We start from the raw sequence: 20,820 nt of genomic DNA, 5'->3' as shown, positions 1-20,820 counted from the left end.
ACGAGCCGTTAAAGGGGCCCTGCGACACTTTTGCGACTGCCTTATTTAGCACCGCAAATGCGTGTAGTTATGAATGCCGAGACGAACGCAAAAAGAATTATGTAAATTGGTGCACGAAAAGTGAAGTTATTAGTCCTCAAAGTTCAAAACTCAAGCAGACGACGACGAGAAACGTTTTTTTCGGATTTCACTCTCCCGCTGACGTCAAAGACCGGCTCCAATCACCGCGCGCGCCTTATAAAGACATACCGGAAATGTCCCCTCATGGTGGCCTTCACACAGTACATTGCTACACCTCTTTTTGACGGCGTTGTTACCATGCTTACGACAAACCACGTCCGTCAGCTAGCAGACGCTACCTTGATTTGTCGTGTAGTGCACAAAATGAGTCTGGAAGACCTAACAGACCTCGAGCGCGAGCTCTTTCGACGCAGTGATTGATTGCGTGTCGTGCACGCCATTGCAAATTGAAAGTGCGTCGCTGAGCCCCGCGCAACGCGAGGATGGCTCCATGGGCCCAGACGAAACGCTAACGCCCGATGACGCGGAAGGCGTCGGCCGGTAAGCGTTTAGAATTTTTTTTTTTCGTTGACAGCATCGCGCCGAATTGAGCGTTGCGTGTTTCGCAGGTGCCGGTGTGGCCGGTGTCGCTCGATGCCGCAAAAGACAAAACGCGGAAGAGTATCGTTTGATTACCATTCCACAACGCACCTAGCGTCGTGTCCGTTGTTTTGAAAATATATCAGTTAGAAACAGGAATCATTTGTTTCTGAGAAAGCATAAAAAGGGGTTTTGCTCCTCTTAGACCTCCGTAGTATGGCCTAGCTACCACCATATGAATATTGCACGTCACGTGTCGCGTCAAGCCAATCAAAAACGAACGGTCTTTTTCGTCACTGTCACATGACATCACGCCACTTCCTGTAACAGAAATAGCCGATGTGTGTCGCCATAGTGCGAAATTAAGGTAGTTTATCCCGTGAATTAAAATTATATCCGCTTCGATTTCGGCGTTGCCACTTGCGCAACAATATCGGTGCATTCCACAGTGCCAGAAGAACCGATGAAAAAGACATGCTCACATTGTGTCGCAGGGCCCCTTTAACAAGCGTTGCTCTTGTGTGCAGGGCCATTCGAGCGTGACGTAGGCCATTTGCGGTGGAAAGCGATCCCGTGATAGCTACCATTCGGCAGCCCGACTGTGAAAACAAATGCCCTGCGGCCCTTATCGGGTGCCACTAGCCTGAATAAAAAACAGCTTGAAATTTCTTTTCATTCAGTACTGTAACCCCCACACATACTGATTTCATTGTTGGAGTTATGAAACTAAAAAAAAAATGGTAGCCATTCCGACACCTGTGACAAAAAGGTCAACCTATTTTATTCAAAGAATAATTTCTGTAAAGAGGCTTTCTTAGTTTAAAAGCAATACACAACTCTCTCTTTGGAGATACATATTATATACTCTGCTAGTACCATGTATTATATATTATATATATTATATATACATATATTATATACTCTGCTAGTACGCCATTGAAAAGATTCACGGTTTCGCCGCAAGGGCGCAGCAATGAATACGATAGCAAAAAATTGGAATGCCACGCGAAGAACGGCAAGCAGCTCGAAAACGTGCAGCGCGCTGCTCAAGCACAAAAGACGGCCGAAAAGAACACGCGCAGGACGAGCTCGAACTAACAAGGTTCACCGCTCGACACTGAAAGCACGCTGCCCACACACAAAAAAAAGGACACACGAAACGACCGCACATGTATGTTGCTATCGCATTCATTGCTTCACCCTTGTGCCAAACTATGACATTTTTATCATGGAGCATTGACCTTCTTGTACTCTTCTTACAGTGAACTCGCTACTGTGAAGATAATGTAAATGTGAGTTTTTGGAGAATACTTTATCACACTGAACAGGATTTGTGTTTACATTTATAATAGGGACAACTTTAGAAGGCGCAGAATCGTTAGCTTAGAAAGCTACCACAATACATGTTCGGAGGTAAGAGGAATTTCGTTTCAACGAGCCGTCTGAGCTCCCGCTAAGCATTTATTTCAGCCGGACCTGGTCGACCAGCGCCAACTCGTCGCGCGGGCCCGGCAGGCGGTGCAAGCCAGATGGTTCCTGGAATAAAGGACCCTCACACATTCACTTACTGGCCACCTAATAAACGTTTTTTTTCTCTCTCTCTCCACTGTGTTGTTAAATTCCTGATTCGGTCCCGTAGTCGGCTTTGCCTCCATAGTGCCAACGTGCGTGCGCGCTTCTTGCAGCACCCTTTCCAGCTCAAAGATGAGGTCCTGGCCGACGACGAGTAATCGAGCAGTACGACCGCTCTTGCTCTTATGCCCCACCCTGGTGCCCGCGGCGGCGGCGGCGGCATGCAGCTGTTGACGTCCCCTGGCATGTCAATAGGCAGTTTAAGAATCGCGTACGCAAAGCTTTGCGTTGGCTTTTCGCGCAACTGCGCATGCGTCATACGCTAACCGCTTGAGGGCTCCCGTTAAGTGAAGAAAATAGCGGGCCGCAAACGCTAACGCTAACCTAGCGTACTCTTCAAAATTGTCTAGCGCGAAAATCGACAAGGACTGAGAAGGAACACTGATGTACAGGACAGGCGCTACTCGCAACTAAGCTTTATTCAGAAACGTCTTCCTACATATATACACAGCCGAGTGGCGCGCGCAGGCGCAATGCACATGACAGTCGACAATGCTAATCAGGATCGGGATACCAAAAGATATTCGCATCATAACCAAGTATCTAAGAACAATCTTTCCTTACTGCGCAGAACAACGGAAGTGTCACTGATACATTCACGGTCTTTCTTTTTAATGTGATAAGCCTCCATTAGTTCTCTCGCCAGCGCATTCCCACTTCTGCCCAGAATTCGAATGCTAGACAGCACTGGCTCACAGGCACAGATCCTACAATGCATAGGCAGATGAAAAGTCAAATTATTTTTAATAGATCGCTCGTATTCACTTGGCTCAGGATAGTTTTAATAGCCAGATTGAGCGCCTACAGGCGGCTGGGTTCCCCTGCTCGAACTTGACTGCTGTGTCCGAAACCCTCCTCCAGAAACTGAAGGGGAAGAAGAGGCCTGGCTCTGCTCGTGCAGAAAAAAGGCCGGAAGTGGTGCCGTATGTGCACAAAGTGGCACACAATTTAAAAAATATGGCAAATAGGTACAATGTACCTATAGTTTTTTTCAGCGCCGCATAAACTGGCTGGGCTATGCCCTCGCATTTCGGGACCACTTAAAAAACCGACGTGCGGAAAAAAGCACGTTCGGCCCTACGTCACATGCGCCGTAGGCGTCGTGTACGAAATCCCACTCACTTGTGGCAAGGTTTATATCGGACAAACTGGTCGTTGCGTCAACGATCGAGCACGGGAACACGAGCGATCTGTTCAAAATAATTTGGCTTTTCATCTGCCTATGCATTGTAGGACCTGTGCCTGTGAGCCAGTGCTGTCTAGCATTCGAATTCTGGGCAGAAGTGGGAATGCGCTAGCGAGAACACTAATGGAGGCTTATCACATTAAAAAGAAAGACCGTGAATGTATCAGTGACACTTCCGTTGTTCTGCGCAGTAAGGAAAGATTGTTCTTAGATACTTGGTTATGATGCGAATATCTTTTGGTATCCCGATCCTGATTAGCATTGTCGACTGTCATGTGCATTGCGCCTGCGCGCGCCGCTCGGCTGCGTATATATGTAGGAAGACGTTTCTGAATAAAGCTTAGTTGCGAGTAGCGCCTGTCCTGTACATCAGTGTTCCTTCTCAGTCCTTGTCGATTTTCACGCTAACCAATTTTGAAGATTATGAACCAACTAGCCCAACAACGTATACTATTAACCTAGCGTACGCTATTCTAAAACTGCCTAATGTCCGCGACTGTTGCCAACCGCTCGGCCACGGAACGCGCACTTCTGGGTCGCAAAGGCGGGCTGTTCAACAAGCGAACGTCCATCTTCGCGAAGAGGTACTTTCTCCCTGAAGCGGTGAGAATTTGACTGCATAATGGGCACACATGATTAGGCTTTAAAGGAGTCATGGACCACCCATCGAGTTTGGTGGGAAAATACATCCTGCGGATAGCAGACACTGCTCTGGACATCTCAGACAAATCTTGCAGTCGCGCGCGGCGAGGAGTGTTTACAAGCGGAGCCCGAATCTCATTTTCCGAGGCGCACTCATTTCATAGAGAGGCCTGTACTCACTCTTCTCGGAGCTGCCGGTGCCTGCTGTTTGACGTCGAACAGCAGAAAGCATGCTATTGGCCTAACGCCAGCATTATTCAAGAGCGGTGTTTGTATCGAATGCGCTCTTTGCCACGGGCTGCCTCCACGTGCCAGTGCTGCGCTCTTTAGTCTGCATTACACAGTAGCGAGGCTAGCGGGCACACGAATCGCAAAGGGGGACCGCGATCGCGTTTTGTGACGCGCGCTCAAGGTCGTGACGCGCACTGACGTATCTTCTTTCCGCCGTACCACCACTCCCTGCGCAGCTTCCAGCGTGTTCTTCGCGACGAGAGAACAGAAAAAGCACTTAAAGCGCACAAAAAACCGCTGTAAATTCCGCTCGGGTCTTGACGGATTCGAGAAATTTTTGCGGCAATCGATTCGTGAGGCAATACACTCCAATTCTAAGGTCATTCGATGATTACTTGGAAAAGTGAGTCATGACCACTTTAAGAACTTCAAAAGGCTCCAACAAAAAAAATGATGGGCCGCATTTACAAAAAAATCACATTTTCGCCGCAAGGGCGAAGCAGTAATTGCGATAGAAAAGCAGCCCGTGATGCACGTGCTGCTACGCTGCAGATACATCTGCCCCCCGGCAGCGACTATACTCGCGGACAACTTTTATTGGCAATGAAGCGAAGGCTACAGAGCCACAATGCACGTATCCTACCGCTAATGAATGTAGTCCCACAATCGCGTCCGTATTCTCTGCGTGAGATATATAAAATACTCCTTCATTTTCTGCATGGAGCTTTTTGAGACGGAACGCAGGGTTCACAAGCGAGATACATGTATTTGTTTTATTTATGCGTTGTCACTTTGCGTTTTTGCGTGCGTGAAACAGTCGCGCCTTTTACCCGTACCTTAGATGCTAAGCAGCGTTTGCGTCGAAATGCAACGCTCGCCATCACTTTCCGCGGCGTTACGAAACGCGCGCCAAACTGGACTACTTCGCGTAGCAGTACATGTGCAGACGCTCCGTGCCGTAGCTTCTTCATTGCCAAGAAAAGTTGTCCGCGAGTATACCGCGCGAGCAGACAGCGGAAGGGCAAGTTTCTCCCTGCACAAATATTACAAGAAGCGAGCGAGCTAGCCGACGACTTTTAAACGCGCCCGTTTAGGGAGCCTTCATGTGCGTGCCTCCGTACCTCTGTCAGTGGCACGGAGGGGCGCACATGGAGGCTCCCTACGCCCGTCGCGCTCCTCGCGCCATCTCGCTGTTAATGAAGAAACGCTTATAAGCGCCTGCCATCTCTGAGTCCTGTCAGGGGCAAATGGTGTGTATATAGCGTTCGCCGTTAGCTACCTGGAGGATCTGCTCTTTGTGTCGTAATGGCTAGCGCCACGCGCTGCGGAGGGAGAGGTTGCTGGTTCGATTTCGCGCTTCGGAAGTATATATATATATATATATATATATATATATATATATATTGTGGGCATTTATTATGCACATCTTCTTCATGTGTACATTATCACCATCATGATGCAGTTGGTTATGCATCCTCATCTTCGTCGTGTATCATCATCATCAGTGTGGGTTGATCGTGCCTGTTCGCTGCCGGGTCTTCGGGCCAAATAAACGTCTGCCCTACCAAGACCTCATACGTGGTGGAGGTTGCTTCTGGATCCCCCGTCCTCTACTCGTCCGCTCTACCTCCTGGAACTTCGCTCAGGTCGCCGTTTGCGCCAGCTGTGCAGCAATATGTCACAGCGCGAGCGGGTCGCTGCTGCTGCCGTCCCCACTCTGGCACCGCAAGCCACGCCTTCACACGTCGTAAACAGCCCCCAGCGCGAACCTCATCTCTTCGTTGGTCTGCGCGGAGAAGATGTGGAGGACTGGCTTGACGATTTCGAGCGTGTGAGTTCTGCTAACCGGTGGGACGACGCGTACAACCTAACTCACGTCTCCTTCTACCTTACCGGTGTGGCGAAGACGTGGTTCTTCAACCATCTGATTGACATCCCCGACTGGGCTACCTTCAAAGAACAGCTGCGCCAAGTCTTTGGCACACCGGCCGTTCGGTCGGCTCTCGCCAAGAAAACCCTCGAGGCTCGGAAACAACAACTCGGCGAGTCGTACACGTCCTACATGGAGGATGTTCTTGCGCTCTGCCGACGTGTCAATCCATCAATGTCAGAGTTGGACAGGGTACGCCACATTCTCAAGGGCATTACAACTGTCGCATTCAATGCTCTTGCCATCAAGAATCCGGCTACCGTTGCTGAAGTTGTCACAACGTGTCAGCGCCTCGGCGAACTCGAGTCCGTTTGCCTCCCACCGGACAGTGACGAAACACGTCCTACAACGGACGCAGACCTACGAGGCATGATAAGGGCACTGATACGTGACGAACTGCGATCCATGGGATTCTCAGTGCCCACACTGTGTCCCAGTCAGCCTTCCGACATGGCCTTGCGTGATGTCATCAGGGAGGAGCTAGCGTCCTTGACTCACTCGGCGCACATTCAACCCGCTGCGTCTCGCCTCCTACCAACATTCGCGCAAGTTGCTGCCACACCTCTAGGGAACGCCAACTCGACGTTGCAGCCATCAACATACGCGTCGGTTGCTGCCGTGCCCCCTGCGAGCTTCCCGTCACCGCCGGCTGAGCCCTCCTCTGCCCATCTGACTGCGCTATCACCCGGTGCCCCAAACCCTGCCTACTACCCGCCTTGGCGATCCTCCAGCACGCCCTTGCAATATGATTTCTGTAATAGTTGAAGGAGTGCACGTCGATGCCTTGGTGGACACTGGTGCTACGTTTTCTGTTCTTCGTGCTGATTTGTGTGCCCGTCTCAGGAAAGTGATGACGTCTTACGATGGACCTACACTGGTTGCAGCCCAGGGGAACACAAATCGCCCTTCCGCTCTGTGTACTGCCCGCGTACTAATCGATGACATTCTTCACCACATAGAGTTCGCTGTGCTGTACCCGTGCTCTCACCAACTCATTTTAGGATGGGATTTTCTGTCGTCTGCTTCTGCGGCTATTTGTTGTGGCCAACGTGTCGTCCACCTTACCGGCACAGACTACTCGCTCGGCGACGACATCTACAAGCCACTTCGCCTCGTCGCTGCTACAGATACCGAGCTGCCACCACGTGAACAGCGAATCGTAACGGTTGTGTCCAACGACGTCGACTCTGGTGACGTATTGGTCACCCCGTCACCCCGCTGCCTTAGTAAAGGCATAGCTCTTGCATCGGGTGTCGTTCGCTTCCACAATGGTTCAGCTCTCGTCGCCGCCACGAACGCAACATCGGAAAAGATTTTACTTCCGCGGGGCACCACGGTAGCCTGCGTTGCCGATCCGGAGCCTGTATGCGTCGTGCCCCTTACGCCTGTCTGCTCCAAAGGCCACTCTACTGCTGATCGTACTTCTTCCTCCGCCCTTACAGCAGTCATCAGCAGTGACTTGACAAATTCGCAGAAGCAGCAGCTGGTTGCTTTGTTGAACAAGCACGCAACCTCTTTCGATGCCTATTCGTCCACCTTGGGCCAAACTACCGCTGCAGCACATCGCATTCAGACCGACGGAACATCGATTGTGCACCGCCGCCCGTACCGCGTGTCTCTAGCCGAGCGAAAAATCATCGAAGAAAACGTAGCCGACATGCTGCAACGGGACATAATCCGCCCCTCAGCCAGCCCTTGGTCGTCTCCCGTTGTTCTGGTGCGGAAAAAGGATGGTTCCGTACGCTTTTGCGTCGATTACCGGGCGCTCAATAAGATCACTAGGAAGGACGTATACCCTATGCCACGGATTGACGACGCCCTTGATTCCCTACAAGGCGCGGAATACTTTTCGAGCCTCGACTTGCGTTCCGGCTACTGGCAAATACCCATGCACGAAGACGACAAAGAAAAAACAGCGTTTTCCACTCCGGACGGCCTATATGAGTTCAACGTGATGCCTTTCGGGCTATGCAACGCACCCGCGACTTTTGAGCGTATGATTGACACCGTGCTGCGTGGCCTGAAATGGAAGACTTGCCTGTGCTACCTAGATGACATTGTTGTCTTTTCATCAACGTTTTCTCAACACCTGCAACGCTTGGATGAAGTACTGACGTGCCTTGCGGGCGCTGGTCTTCAAATTAACACCAAGAAATGCCATTTCGCCAGCAAGTCCATTAAAGTCCTCGGTCATGTCGTGAGCAAGGACGGAATACGCCCTGACCCCGACAAAACCGCTGCGGTGCTTCGCTTTCCTCGCCCTGAGAAACCTAAAGACTTGCGAAGTTTCCTTGGCCTCGCGTCTTACTTTCGTCGATTTATACGAGACTTTGCCTCCATAGCTGCACCACTACACAAGCTACTTGTCTCCGGTACGCCCTTTGAGTGGTCTCAGGAATGTGAATCGGCTTTTGACATGTTGAAGGATGCCCTCACGACCGATCCTGTTCATTCCCATTTTGACGAGGCTGCTCCGACTCTCCTGCACACAGACGCTAGCGGCCGCGGTTTAGGCGCCGTTCTTCTGCAGCGCGACAACTCTTCGCGAGAGCGAGTCGTTGCATACGCCAGCCGCGTACTCTCTGCAGCCGAGAGGAACTACACGATCACCGAGCAGGAATGTCTGGCCGTCATCTGGTCGGTGCAGAAGTTTCGTCCCTATCTGCACGGCTGTCATTTTACTATTGTTACTGACCACCACTCGTTATGTTGGCTTTCCACACTGAAGAACTTATCGGGACGCCTCGGTCGCTGGATTCTGCGTCTTCAGGAGTATGAGTTCGATATCATCTACAAGTGTGACAAAAAACATCAAGACGCCGACGCTCTTTCTCGCTGCCCGCTACCTACGGCCCCGCTCGGCGCTTCCGCAACCGCCTCGTATACCAAACACTGCGAGCCCACTTTTACATCGGTCCCATCTCTGGCCTCTATAGACCACCTGCCTCCGGACAACGACCAAGAATTTGCCTCTCGCCAGCTAGCTGACCCGTACTGTCGACGGATCATGAGCCATCTCTCTGGAACTTCCTGTCCACTTAACGCGCGGCTACGTCGCCAACTCTCGCAATTTAAGCTCGACAACTCCGTGCTGTACCGCCGAATATACCATCCTGACGGTCAGCGCTGGGTGGCCGTTCTACCTCGCTCTCTCCGCTCTCACGTCCTCACAGCCTTCCACGATGATCCGACTGCAGGTCATCTCGGTTTTCATAAAACCTACGACCGCCTTAGAAGTCGTTTTTATTGGCCTGGCATTACTACTGGCGTAGCCAGGTACGTCGGGTCCTGCACTATCTGTCAAAGTCGAAAACTCCCAACATCTGGTCCTGCCGGTAAACTGCATCCTCTTCCGTGTCCCGCGACACCATTTGAAGTTGTAGGTGCCGATCTTTTCGGCCCCCTTCCAGTAACTGCCGCCGGCAAACGATGGATCGTGACAGCTGTGGACCATTTGACCCGCTACGCTGAGACATCTTCTGTGGCTACTGGTTCTGCTTCTGAAGTTGCCGATTTCGTTCTCCAAGCCATTATACTCCGCCATGGCGCTCCGCGTGTTCTGATCAGTGACCGTGGAAAGGCTTTCCTCTCTCAACTAATGAACGAACTTCTCCGATCCTCCGGCACCACTCACAAGACCGCTTCCAGCTACCATCCTCAGACTAACGGCCTGACCGAGCGATTTCATCGCACACTTGCCGATATGATCTCCGCCTATATTCGACCAGACCACAAAAACTGGGACACGATTTTACCATTCGTCACTTTGGCCTATAACACAGCCATTCAACGGACAACCGGCTGTTCACCGTTTTACCTGGTTTACGGACGTTCCCCTACTTCCCTTCTGGACGTTTCTTTCTTTACCTCCAACGTAAATCCGTCGCCATCCTCTGCCGAGGAATACGTTTCACGACTCGCCCAGTGCCGCCAGCGTGCTCGCCTGAATACGGAAGCCAGACAGCAAGACAGGAAGATTGCTTATGATGCAGCGCATCGTGCTGTCTCTTTCCGACCCGGTGACGAGGTCCTGCTCTTGACGCCTCTTCGCACACCTGGTTGTGTGAGAAGTTTCAGCCACGGTTTATCGGGCCGTACACAGTTCTGGAACAGACTTCACCTGTTAATTATCGCGTGACGCCACTTGTAACCCCAGCAGACCGCCGTTACCGTACTACCGAGATTGTCCACGTCTCCCGCATCAAGCCCTTCATACGACGTTCCTCCTCTCCTTAACCTGCAGCGGCCAGGCTGGCCGCTTTCACGTGGGGGGAATTAGTGTGGGCATTTATTATGCACATCTTCGTCATGTGTACATTATCACCAATCATGATGCAGTTGGTTATGCATCCTCATCTTCGTCGTGTATCATTATCATCAGTGTGGGTTGATCGTGCCTGTTCGCTGCCGGGTCTTCAGGCCAAATAAACGTCTGCCCTACCAAGACCTCATACGATATATATATATATATATAATATATATATATATATATAATATATCCCTTTCCGTCCCGAATTTTTCGTAGGGTAGAATAAAATTTTTTCAGTGTTCTTTTCTAGCTAAGAGGCTACTGAAAAGCATGCAAAGAAATAAACGAGACCGTAGGTACAATGGCTTTCACGGGAGGATCATGTCCAGCATGCTGGACACTAGGATTCATTTGTTCCACTTATGGGTACACTAATTCTGCTTTCTTCCTAGAAAAAAATGTTGTTGTTGTTCCTGTCAGAAAGTTAATTGTCTTTTAAAACACAAAAATGGTTTGTTTTGACTTGAGAAAAAGAAAAAAAAATATATTGTTAATTTTCGCGCATAATGTTCAGCACCACGAAGGGGTAAAAAGCTAGGAGGGAACGCGCTTATCGTCCACACGCCAACCTCCTCCGACGCCGGTCCCTCCTCGTGCTCCAGGGTCTTGGTAGAATTCCCAGCTTCCTCCTGGTTCAATTTTTATGGCTGGGTTTCAAGATTTTCACGTGACGTCCTTCCTAATTTCTTTTCTCTCCTCCATGCTTAGCACAATGAGCGCCATCTCCATCCCGGTGTCCAGTGCACTGGGCATGAATACAATCTCGCATTGCAAGCAAACTTCTGATCACAAAAGCTACCTTTTTGCAACATTGTTTGAAGAGGGCATAAATCAGCTCGCACGATTTAAGTTATCTGAATGGCGCGAAGATAACTCTTCAAATAATTTTGTATGCTTGAGCACACCATGCGCGCGCGTTTCTTCTTGATTGCCACCATTACTGTGATGCGCCCCCATAAGAAAATGGTGCTGAAGGAGGAATCACATTCAAAAAGATATTTCTCGCCTCTTACAGAAGCTGTCAAAGTAGTTTCGGCCTCGACTGTGGCTTTGCTTGCTTTTCTGCTCCGCTTTTTTTGTTATGTCCAGTACACTGGTCGCAGGGTCGGAAAGGGACACACATATATATATATATATATATATATATATATATATATACCAACACATATACGGTGCATGATGGCGGTGACGGGGACAGCCAAAACCAGCCGAGACTGTCCATATAATTGCTATCGCAATAATTACTCTAACGCTATATTCATGGCAGATCAACAGTGACACTGATTATCATCATATCATACTTCCATAATGTCTCACGTGAAGTGTCCGCAGGAACTGTGAAATTTGCTGATGAATTTTATTTTTCGCTTGTAAGAAGCCACTTTTGAGAGGGTGAAGCCTTGAAAAAAACTTTTTGCATGCTTAGCGGCTCTTGACAAGTTACTAAGTACAAACGAATACGAAAAAACAATATTCGTTGCATTCTTTGTCTTTGTCTAGGAAGGTAACCTTGACTTGTTCTCACCATCAGGGAACTGGTCCTTCAAGATCGAATTTTTCCAGATCTTGCTTTGAGGCGCTACAGTTAGATTATTGTGTTGGAGTTGGATCATTGTGTTGTAGAACGAGGCGTATTACAACACTGTTTAATAGAAATATCTTTCCTCTTGCAATGACCGCCGTGAATATGTGTATTGGATCATTCTTTTTGGGTTAAAGGAAGAAAGGAAGAACACTTGTACCGCCTCACATTATTGCAATTATACGCTTCTCCGTGTACTAACTCGCAGTGCTTTTGTGCCTGCATTCAAGGAGTTGTCTCGTTTAAGTGACGGCTGTGGAACTGTTTAAAAGCCAAAGCATTGCAAAATTTTTCAGTGCTTTATGGAGCCAACTCGTTCCATGGAAAGCAAGTACCACTGACAGCAGAATGACCGCTGCCTAATAGGAGTATTACATTTAGCGTCATTGTTCGTGCTCGTGTACACTCTAGAATATACACGGGCTTTCGCGACACGCCTGCAATCTGATAAAAATTGGTGACGCCATTGCAGAAGCTTAAGCTGCATAAAGGCACGGATTCTTCCGAATGGTAACACGTGTAACACTTGCAGTGAATGAAGCCTGGTCACCCAGAAAATAGTAGGTACGCGTGTCACTATATAATGAGTGAAAAATGAGCATAAATTCAAACAGTCGGTATGAAAAAAAAAACCTACGTTTATATTACCGGCCAGTATAACTGAAGTGAGCACCAAGCTTTAATTATTTAACGATGGTTTGGAATGCATGAAGCGTCATCTTCTTGAATTGCTAAATGCACGACAGAAAATACACTGTAGCGTTTTTAATATACATGTTATAAAACCAAGCTTTTTTTTCAATTGCAGCATTCCTGACATTCTTTTCTACTGTAGAACGTTCCCTTGCAGCCTTCAGTCTTTATTTGCGTACACTGTCCGTTTTCCATGAAGTAATGATAGGGAGCGTAAATGGTCTTGGGTGCGTCCTTTCTCCTCGTGTTCACGCAACTTGGTACAGTGCACACGCCGCAGCAAGAGCGGCATGACACCACTTGATCTAGTACAGCTGGAAATATGGACGCAGCTCTTGGTTACCAACACCAACACTACTTTATATAAAAGAATATTCGCGCCTGAAATATATTGTCAGATAAACACATACGGTGATTCCACGCAATATAGAACAAACGATGGCTGGTCGACCTCTTAAATTTATTTCAAAATTTTATGTATTATTGCCTGATGAGTGGAAAGAAGAGATACGCAATTTGTTTTGTCACCAACATTTTTTTTCGAAGCACAGGAAATAAATAATGACGGAGAGGTGGGGTGGAGCGCTCATTCGCTCTGCTGTTTTGGCCAACTTTCGTTATGAATTGCACAAAATATATTAAAGTTAGGTAGCTGAAATTTCTTTAACTATGTACATGCATCTTTTTGCTTCACCTCAGGTATTTTTAGTTTTTATGTGTAGTGTAAATGTTCTTGTAAAAAACCTCAAATTAGGCCCAGGAAACGCTATTTTCTTTATTTTGAAGGTCTTTATCTCAAAAAAGCCTTGTAGCAGAGGGACGAAAATTCCACATTACGTTCTTCGCATACTCATCTACCAAACTGCCGAATGTTATATTTATTTAGCTTTTCAGTAAAGACATAGGATTAGACGAATTTCAAAAAAAGACCGAACAATGGAAATTTCAGACGACAATTAAAAAAAAGACCCATTTTTTATATTTCTTAAACTATATCCACTTATTCTCCTCCACATCAGCTTTCACAATCATTATAACATATTACATAATTTCGTTGCACTAATAGTTACGGCCCCTCCAAGAGACCCTTAGGCAAGGCTCAGCGCACCATGCAGATCTGAAGATCCGATGCTTCCATGCTTAAGCAATACGCTTCTTAATATAATTTTTCGCTCGTGCGGATGGTAGGAGAGTGAAGTTGACAGTGTTTCCGGGGTCCCGTCGAGTCTGCATGAACTTGCCTAAAGCTTTAGGTCCAATGCGCTCAGAACCAGCACTTTCCTTCAGCTGAATTTCCCCAATGCATCACCTTAAAGGGACACTAAAGAGGAACAATGAATTGGTTTGGATCGATAAATTGTGCTCTGAGAAGTCTAATGTCGTTAATAAAAAAGATCAACCATCTTTTTTTAGCCTTTTGAATTTCGCATATTATTGACGTTTCTTAGAAAATTTATTGCGCGGTTATCGTATTTTGTTTTAATGCCATATTTAATTCACGCATTAGCCAAGACGTTTGTGTAGCGTGTTCGAAGCTTTATAACATTAGTGCCATTTTTCTCCTGCATACGCCTCCAGAAATATTGCCAAAATCGTCTGTGTCTGCATTTTTTAGCTTGCAGTGTTGCATTACATGTAAATATTTGCGTAATCAAGACTTACTACACTGAAGTCTGTATGTATACCTCAAGAGAAAAAGATCAGGATATTGAGAAAATCTCAATCTTAGCCCACATTGAGATTCAGTTTATCCCACGTGCTACTCCAATAAAATATAAGCTATATACCTCAATCGAAATCAAATACATACTTATCCGCTTATTTATGTATTATCACTACATTTCATGTATTCTCGAACAAAACAATTTTTAAAGTTCCACATTCAGGGCAATGGGGACCTTCAACGAGGAAGCTGCCGTGTTAACGAATGGGAAAATAGCCTTCAATGGGCAACTTCCAAAATTACTTTCTTCTTTGAAAAAAATGCAATGATAAAACTCCCTCATTTTTTGTTCTCGTTTAATTGAATCATAAGGCCTGAGCGTACTGCAGTCATTCCATTCTCTTAAAGCATCACAATAGAGCTCACCTGCCCACCTCACTGATTAAGTGAACAATAAAAGAAATAGGTGCACATAACGGGGATCGATAGGTTTTGCTTAAGCAGTGTAAGGCCATAACTATTGTATTTGTTGTGCCGTCCCTAATCACACAGAATGCTACCTGTTCCGGATTGAAATGTGCCTGTTGTGGAAGGTCAGCAATGTATGCACATACATCAAGTGACACGTGCGAATTGTTGCAAAGAATGCTTCCAATACTGTACTACTGCTAAATGGACTGCCGTTTCAATTGGTGTTTATATGAACCATTTTTGCAAGTGTGCTTCAATAAAGCTTCCGCAATATATATCTATCATGCGAAGTGAAACTACGGGTACCCGAAGCAGAGAACGTTGTTCTTTTCTACCACACATAATGCGCGCGTGTCTTTCGAGTCACATCAGCTCGCTTTCCTTCCCGCATGGGCTAACCATAGCATCATAGTTACATTAATATTGCTACAGTTAGTACACTTATTTTCAAGTGCAAAGGTTTCTCTTGTAATCTTTTTGATGAAATATTCTTGATGTTTCATCGAATATTGTGGTGCGCTCGCATGTGATGTGTATTAAAAAGAGAGGGACGTCATTGGTGGTCGTTTTTTGTTTAATTTTGGTACATACTCGGAAGCACTTTTCGTAATACAGAATTTTTACATTGTAGCTTCAAAAGACATGTATATGTGTGTCTAGAACATTTGAGTAAAGATAAGACCGTTCGGCACCTTTTACGAGAGCAAAGTCAACGAAGATAATAAATGATACAGGTACCTGCTAGGACATATCCACAAAATAAAATGCACCCGACTCGCATGTTTTCTCAATTCGGCGAAGGTTGGTATGAGACACCCATCAAAAGATTACGATTTAACTTGCTATCGAGTGTTGACTTCTAGCCTTCGCCGCATGATTCTAGAAAGGCCGGTTCTTTGTAAATGGCATTACGGCCTTCCATGCGAGTGCAGAAATGAAACAAAACACTGCCACGACGAGGGCAGAGTGCGTCAAAAATGAATGATCACTGCTATTTCGCACACATTGCTGCGAGTTAACACATGAATTTGCAGTTTCCTGTTTAGAAACACGAAACCCGTACGTATTATCTTGTTTCTTTTTAATAGAGAGATGATGTACAAGTCAAACTGCAATGAAGTTTGCTGAACAAGATAAAGGACCAGTTTTATACTTACTTGGATACTTAGCTGCCATGTCAGAATATATTTGTCGGAAATGTTACGTATAACACGCCGTAAGTGCAGAGACAGAAAGAAAATAGGATAATGTGTCATATTCAGTCTACGAAGAAACACGGCAATGAAACGCTCTCGATAAAACGTCTTCTACTAATCAAGTACACTTTTATGAGCTGGCGTTTATTGTGCTTTCTCCATATTCATTGACGTTGCCTTTTAAAGGTTATTGTTGTTCAAAAGACTGGAAAGTATCGCTTCACTGGAAAACTTACTTTTGAAATTTAACCATTTGCTGCTGCTTGGTGTTGACCTGACCTTTCATTTCTAGAAATATCAACGTCGCTCGGATTTCAACAGAAACGAATGGCGTGGCATTTGTGATTTTTGATAATATCTTGAGTATGTCGCGCAATATAGGTGCATGCTAAGACTGTATCATGGGCGCCGTCATAGCACTTAAGGAACAGGTAGGAATTACTGATTTTTAGTGTCTTGGCATCATAGTTTTTTTCTCTCCCATCCTCGAGGCGTGAAAATGAGCAGTAAAAGCTAATAAAGATGTAGTAGTCTGAGTGCGCGCCCCAGCGAACCTTCAACTCAGTGTTTCTAACATAACAAACGTCTTTGAACCATCCGTTTAAAATTACCTACAAGAGGTGTACGTGCCTTACACTGTGCGATATTGATGGGTTATATGTTTATGTATAGCGTATTTTTTGAGCTGTGTCCGTCAGAGATCAACAAATTCTGTAAAGTAGTGCCAAGAAGGTAATCTTGTTGGCATTTTCATAAGTGAAATGGTTTCAGTAGGGATTTTACACTCGCTACGTTTAACCTCACACAGTAGGGTTGTGCGAATATTCAAGTTTCGAATTCGAATCGAATAGTTCCTAATCGAATATCTCGATTGCACTTTCGAATAGCTAGTATTCGAAGTTTCGAATAATTCGACAGGACGAATATCTAAAACGCGACAAAGGCCAATGGTGTAACTTGGTTAGGGTAGGGTGGCTAAATTAATGCTAATGTCGCCCTTCGTTAAAGTTTCAGTGGCATCCTGGTTCAGAAGCGAGCACATGTTGATCTTAAAGGATATTATGTCATTTGCGCATGTAGAAAAACATATGAGAAAACTGTCAAGTCCTTCACAACTTCGCTCCCGAAACGAAGGCGCGGACTTCTTGAGCAGTTCGGTCGCATATGCCGCAAGCGCCGTAAAACGACCTGACTTTGGCCTGCGAAATGATCGGTGATTGGCTTTGCATGTAAAAATTTCTTCACGTTGGGCAGTCGCCATTGCCGCACCGAACCACTAGTTCAGAAACTCCCATCGTTCCGGCGCGCAGCTAAAACACTGCTGTGAACGGCTGCCCGAAGACTTTTGGGCCCAGAGCACCCATGGCGATGAAGCACAGCATTACTCTTGTCAGATGAGCCTTATTACTCGACCATAGGGACGGAAAGCCAGCTACCGTACCACCCTCTGTTAGGAGCTGAGGAGTGCCGCTGCTGACTGGAATGGTGCCTCTTCTATCAACATGCCTGTGCGCTCATAAAAGCTGGAACAAAAGCCACTCCCGAACAAGTGCATAATGAAACTGTCAGCACGCCGTAGTGTCCCTGAGTTTTCTATTGTCTTGCCGTTACTGGCGGTACATATTTCGTGTAAATATACTATTCAATATTCGATTAGATATTTGATATTTTTGGCCACTATTCGGCCCTATTCAATTTGAATTCGATTCGAGAATAAATGTCACTGTTCGTACACCCCTGCACAGTAGTTAATGTGATCTAACAGCATTTGGGTTGTCCATATATGTAGTCTATTGTGTGAGTCTGGTATAATATTCTGCCATATCTTGTCTGGCGATGAGCAAATTTCGAAAACGTACGTAGGCATGAGTTGCGTTCTTCTGTTTTCAAAGGATGCCTCGTTACTCTCGGAATAAAAGCTAACAATGCGCGAGGTTCGCTAGGCACCGGTCGCTAAGGGTTGACCTTATGCCCAGTACCTCGTCACTTAAGTGAATTGTGTTTGGCTGAACCATATAAAATGCTACCGTGATCTAATATACTACGTGTCGATGATCGGTAGATGTGCAGCAGCTACCTATAGTCAGAGCCCCAGCGCTTTCCCGACATGCCTTTGAGAATGCGGAGTGTTTTGTTCGTTTTACATTTAGAATATCTATGTGTGCGAGACTGTATAGTTTTTTCTGAGAAAAACACGCAGAAACTTGTGTTCATGTTTCACCGGCAGCCCGACTTTGTTAAGCTTTATGATAAGATCTTGTTCTAAGCCTCTTTCTGCGAAAACTCAGCAGTAATTGTGCTTCTCTGTTGAGAAAAAAAACATTACCAGGCAGCCATTACGTGAGTTTATATCAAATTATTTCTCTTCCGTTTCTCATGTTGCCTTGTTCGATCATCGGCATACCATTTGCAGATCATTCTGATATAATGAGCGCAATAAAGAAAGTAATAGTATATAATATAGGGAATAAATTTTTAACCCTAGGATACTTGCTCCAATATATCCCCCTGGCATTCCGCTCCCGCGGACGAATATGCGTGAAAGCGTCGGTACTGACCGTCCTTGAAATGTTGGGTTGGTCGTAAAATTGGATAGACACATGAGAATCCTTCCGTGGATATCTAGATCCGCTAAGTCTCTTAAAAGTGTTGTACGCCTCTTCTTCATCAATTAGGCCCGTAAGGATAGTGCAGTTTATGTAAAAAGGCAGCACTTATTTCGTATTTTCCATATCACCCAACAATGATGCTTATCAACCGGTTTGAAAAGAATTGTTTCGAAAGAGAAATTCCGAAGGATTTTCTTGATTCACAGAGCATTTTAGATGCCACAAAGATTATGTTGAAGGAAGGTAGTGAGGCCACTGGTACTCTCTGGGAAAGGTGAGTGAGCATCGTGCAATCAATTTTCAGAGCCCAGTGCCGATTTACTGCCCTCAGAAATTGGCAAGTCACAACAAGGAAAGTCAGAACTCCTCCTACAGAAGCGCTTCCCGAAGCGGGGGCTGGAGATTCACTGGGAGCATTTTTGCCTGCGATCCAGAAGGGTAAAATAATTCCCATGTGTAAAATAATCGAAGTTCTGGGCATAAAATTGGTAAGCCCAGCAACAACACCGAGGCACTCAGACGTATCGAGAAGAGTACTCACAGCTTCACCAGGGTGATCTTCAGAGCTGCCAACAAGAGAGATGGACTGAAGGAGGACAATCCCATGACACCCTTCCAGCCACATTTTTTACGCTGCCCCTTTCCTGAAATAGGAAGGGATGGAGCTGACTAAGGCAGATACTCTTATCTAGGCAGCGGTGAAAAGGGTTCTTAATATTCCAAAAAACCCCGACAAGGATCGCAACTAACAGCACAAGTTGGCCTATTGTGACTAACCAAAGCCGGCACTAGGATCATCCTGGAAGCAGGCCTACAACGCCTCTTCATGCTACGGAGAAAGACAAGATATTCGCGTGGATAAGAGAAGCCATATGAGTCGACCCAGTTTCCAGGATCATCCATCCCGTGCACAATGAAGGGCGAAGAAGAGCAAGAGCCGAGGACATCCTGGAGAAGATTGGGCGCTCCAGGTCAACCGCCATCTTTGTTTATGCTGCGAAATACTGGAAGAAGGGTGCGTATGTCGTCACAGTAGTAAATGGCAAGAGATCGCTAGTCAACGTGGCCACGGTGGTCACGGGTATCACTCACAAAGCCGAGGAACTGGCTATCGCGGTCGCTCTGCAAGAACGAAGAAGGGACGTCACCATCTTTTCAGACTCGAGCACTGCCATGAGGTTATTCTCATCGGGCTTCGTGCCCACCACAACCCCTAACATTGTGAATAAGACTACCACTTGGGCTAACGAGGGGGAACACCTTCGAACACATATGACGTGGTTGCCAGCCCACATGGGTAACATCTCGTCCTCCCCGATCGGCAAACCAAACGAAAGGGCTCACCAGCCAGCGCGCGAACTAGCTACCCGTGGCGGTGACCGGCCCTATCTGACGGGAAGAAAAGGGGGATGAATGGATTTCAAGCATCCATAAGTATTATATCACGAGATCACCTCAGCTCACAAACTACGGCGCAGGGTCTTCTGCCCTGCACACCCTAACCCTTTGTGGGGCATAATGGGATGAACAACACACGCGACCTATTGAGGCTGGCGTTGTCATTTCTATCAGCTTCTTATACATGTACAAAATTTTAGCTCGCTATTGTTAAGGGTTTTCCAAGAAAAAACTGTGACATATGTGTACCACTGACCACTGAAAGACAGTCGTTCCAGAAAAAAAGTACTTTTATTTTTTTCATGAGAAGTTGCGGTTGCCTTACAAACCACAAAGGACAGAGCCTACAGGCACCTATTCTCTATCAGAAAAACACTCAACTAAATATTCATTGTACATCCACTTGCTAACAGCACTCGAGCAGGAGATGTGTGTACAGGGCATACCTGCAACAGTATAATTTTTGTCCGTGAAGGAAGCTCAACTGCTTCCTTCACTGGAGGAAACTTCCCTCCGTGAAGCAGAATGAAAATTGGATACTGCAATCAGTTGCGCAGAATGCCAGACTGGCTACGCTTTCGAAAATATATCACTGAAAAGTTGTCAACTTTGCACTGCAGAAATGTTTGAGTAAACTGTATTACTGGAACAAATAAAACCACTATAGTAGATTTTTAA

Source organism: Rhipicephalus sanguineus, chromosome 2 (assembly GCF_013339695.2).
Source record: "Rhipicephalus sanguineus isolate Rsan-2018 chromosome 2, BIME_Rsan_1.4, whole genome shotgun sequence".
Lineage (NCBI taxonomy): Eukaryota > Metazoa > Arthropoda > Arachnida > Ixodida > Ixodidae > Rhipicephalus > Rhipicephalus sanguineus.
This window is presented reverse-complemented; position numbering follows the sequence as displayed.